Raw genomic sequence first — 4,071 nt, forward strand, 5'->3', positions numbered from 1 at the left:
TTTCCAGTAATGAATTCAAGGACTTCTCCTGCGCATAGTGTGGAATTTTCAGAGTCGACTTGCCATGATGAGCAAGACCAGTAATATGAAGCAAAATCAAGGACATAGGAATATTGGATGGACTGCATATGATAAAGAGCAAACGATATATCATAGACCAAGAGGAGCCCAGTTAAGCGCTTTGATGAACAGAACAGAACAGTACAGTACAAATATACAAACAAAACCTGTTGACTGCCAAAAACACAAATAACTACAAGGTGAAGAAGACATTGGACCCAATATTGTTTTCAGCAGAGAATTGCTTAGTAACACAGTATAACAGAGAACTGCTGGAAAATATGGACTCGAGCAAACAGACGGATTTACAATTTTAGCAGCCCTGACAGTGATAGTGTCTACTGTACAGTGAGCCCCAGCAAGAACGATTGTTACAATATATACAAAACATCCAGGTAAAATGCCTAAAAGATCCTGTATAACGTGGTCATGGGCCTTATGGCCATGACGGTTTCCATTATTCTCACCAAAAGAGTAACAGAAAACTACACCTAAGAGCTCATGCACAGAAACCAAACATTCAAAATTTCAAGTAATGTCTTCGTATCTTCCAAATTTTTTTTGATGAGTAATATAAAATGTTTAACTTCCAAAATTATTCAACTCTGGAAGAGAAACAAGCATAATTATCATCATCATCATTACCTTCATCACCACAAAATGTCCCCCACTAACCACCACCACCACCAGACCCATATTTCTTGCCAAATACAATGACCTGCAACTTGTCATAACCAGCAAGAACACCAGCACCTGCAACAGCGCGCAAAATGTTTGCACCAGCACCCTTGAAGAGTGATTTAGGACCTTCATTCTTGACGATTTGCCTAAATGCATCCAAAGAGCTCCTATATTTGACAACTTCTCTAGAGGTCATCATCATCCTTCTTCGTACTGTGTCAATGGGGTAAGAAGCCAATCCAGCAGCTATGGTGATTCCCCATCCCAGCAAGAAACTAGCAAGGAAACTGTCCTGTAAATACCAAGCATAGCAGTACACATAAAACATGAGTACAAATACTAAAGAATGTTATTTTAAGGCATTGGAAACAGTGCTCAACATTCCATTCAAGGAATAAAAATAATTTACAAGACCGGACAAAAACACAAAAAACAGATGTGTGCGCCTCCCTTTCCCAGTAATAGAAAGAGAAGATAATAAGAGAGGGTATCATGAACCAAACAAACCGAAGAACAAGGGTACAACTTCAAGAATTTCACATACCTGCAAATCACCAACAAGCACCACAGGCTTCAGAGAATCATATAGTCCAAAATAGAGCCCGCGATAAACTATAATTCCAATGCATGAGATGTTGAATCCACGGTAAAGCCCACAAATACCATCTGATTCAAGGGATTTATTGTAAACATCGATCAAACCGCTAAACTGCCTCTCACCACCCTTTGAAGGATATAAACATTACAGGCAAAGAGAATGAAAGCAAAACAAAAGAGAAATAGTGACACCTATAATCTACACTATCATAAAAATTATACAACAAAATGTTTCCAGCAATCAGATAGCAAACAAAAGCAAAGAAGCCTAACAGACCAAAAGATCAAGAGAGAAAGGAAATTGACCTGAGTAGGGAAGTATCTAATAACATTAGCTGTATTTCCTCTCCGAAGAGAAAGGATACCTTCTTCCTTAATAGTTCACGCAAAGCAGTCAGCAATTCCCTTGTATGGTTCACGTAATCGACCGGTCTTGATCATCTCGTCCTGATTTTGAATTAGTAGTTTAACACGTTCTATTGGAGCAGCTGCTGTCTTGGAAACAGTAGCAGAAACTCCTCCCATGAGAAAATCTATAAGAAAACCTTTTGCACCCTGCTCTTTAGGAGCTTGTACAGATACAGGAGACAAGGACGGGAAATGTGCCAGGCCAGTGCCTTGGCATGCCAGATGCAGAGAACTCTGCAAAGCCCCATATATATGTACATCACTCACACCATAATTCCCGCAGTGCATGTTGGGGGAAAGCCTGGAAATGAGGTAAGACTGCCCATGTATCTTCTGATATATTGTTGGATACCCAGATCCCTCCGCCATGTTACTGACTCAAGACAGTGACCTGCAAAGCAATTAAATATTATCATCACTGAAAAATGTAAAAATAAGCAGCTCTTTTAATTTATCATGGTTAACACAGTTTTTGTTTACAAAAAATCTACTCAACCTCCTACTATTCATACAACCTCCACACTCCACATTATTTTTAATTTTTATTATTTTTTTCTTTTATTAAATATTTATTATATAAATAATGAATAAAAAATTTAAAAAAATTTAAAAAGAATAAACTCAAAAAAAAAATTAAAAAAAATATTAAAAATTTAAAAAATTTAAAAAAGTGTGGAGTGTGGAGTGTGGTGGAGGTTGTGTAGCAAAACTCTTTTGTTTATCGGTAAAAAGGGGGTCATGGATTGAACAACTATGGATTTAGGGACCTTAGCGTCCTTTAGTTGGGCTACATTAGTTAACACTGTTTTTAATGACTAATGGGCCTTTAGTTAAGCATAACCGTACACAGACAAATGGATAAAATAAAAACATAGGATTCGCCACTTTCAACCACAAGTGAAAGCAATACTCATGCAGCAAAAGAACAGAATAAAACAAAAAGAACTTTGCCCTAGAACAGTAAAAGACCAAAATTTCCCCATTTTATTGTTTCCTGCAATACGTTATTATTCCTATTATATTTCTTCTGAGATTATTTTTTAAACAACTTCAAAATTTATGACAAAATTATTGTGCAATTCACAGCATCAGAGCAAATAAAGCATTGATAGAAAATAGACACATCCTTGACCTCAAAAAAATTGAAGATTATGATTGTTAGCATCTATACGAAGATATCCATCAGTAAAAAATCATTATATAATAGGAAAAAATTGAAGATTATTTTTATTTTTATTTTTTTTATGAGTATGATAGCAATGCTACTAACAAACTCAGCACAAGAAATAAGTATTTGAAGTATTCAAAATAAAAATAGAAAAGATTCAGCAAGTTCATGCAAATCTCTCACAACCGGAAGAGGCAGTGGTCATTTGAAAAGAAAAGCTCTGTGATCTGGTTCCAAACCAGCCACCAAAAATAAAAAGGTACTCCACTCCCAAAAGCTGAGAGTGAACAACCAACAGGTTGTCAAGAGAGGAGGTATGCTGGTATATTCCATTAAGGTAAAGAAGGCAGACTGGTAAGAAGGTGGACCACATAGGGCAGTGAACCAAAAAGCCCAGCTTTGCAGATGGCAGGCTATACAGTGGACTAGAGACTTATGCTGTGCACTGCCAACAACTCCAACGAATTCTTGGTTCCCACAACTAGGGCCAAACAAATAGAACATTATAAGCCCCGGAAGACAACTGAACAACTAGTTCATGGGGGAAGATAGAGAGAGCAAATATGAAAAACAGAATGAGATTTTTAATCTACAGATTGATTCTTGTTTAGCGGCTTTCTGTAAACCCTATGAGCATGAAAAGAATACATATATAAAAAGACTTTTAATGAGACTTCCAATAAGGGATGCCAATGAACAAGAAAACATATGCACTAGTATCTGATTTCCTGACATCCACGGATCACAAAAGGTATCTCTCCGTGGCCTTCTGCCTATAAAAGTGTCTTCCTCTTCATTGCCCAGACCGGATGGAATAGATGTTGGCCTAAGTTGTGGTGGGATGTTAGGTGCTAGCATTGGTTGATTATCGACATGGATTAGGGCGGGTTGGTCCGAGTGAAAACTTTTGTTCTGCATCTTTCTAGTTTCTATGATCTGGCTGGAGGATACCTGGGAAGTCTTCACTGAGCTAGATAACGAGTGCTACAGCTAGAGGCGGCAACCATTCGGTAGAAAATTTACATCCATTTGATGTCTTGTTCACTACCTCTGGTCATGACTCATAATTAGGCAATTAGCCTAGTTCTATTCTGACTATAGCTACAACCTATCTCATACTGGAGAGAACTGTACTACCATGCCACCTCCGAAAAAAC

At 37.6% G+C, this 4,071-nt stretch overlaps 1 pseudogene; it reads right to left on the reverse strand.

Moving 5' to 3' along the window:
- Positions 1-730: 730 nt before the first annotated feature.
- LOC108999412 lies at positions 731-2,115 on the reverse strand (annotated as a pseudogene).
- Positions 2,116-4,071: the final 1,956 nt, after the last annotated feature.

Source organism: Juglans regia, chromosome 1 (genome assembly GCF_001411555.2).
Source record: "Juglans regia cultivar Chandler chromosome 1, Walnut 2.0, whole genome shotgun sequence".
Lineage (NCBI taxonomy): Eukaryota > Viridiplantae > Streptophyta > Magnoliopsida > Fagales > Juglandaceae > Juglans > Juglans regia.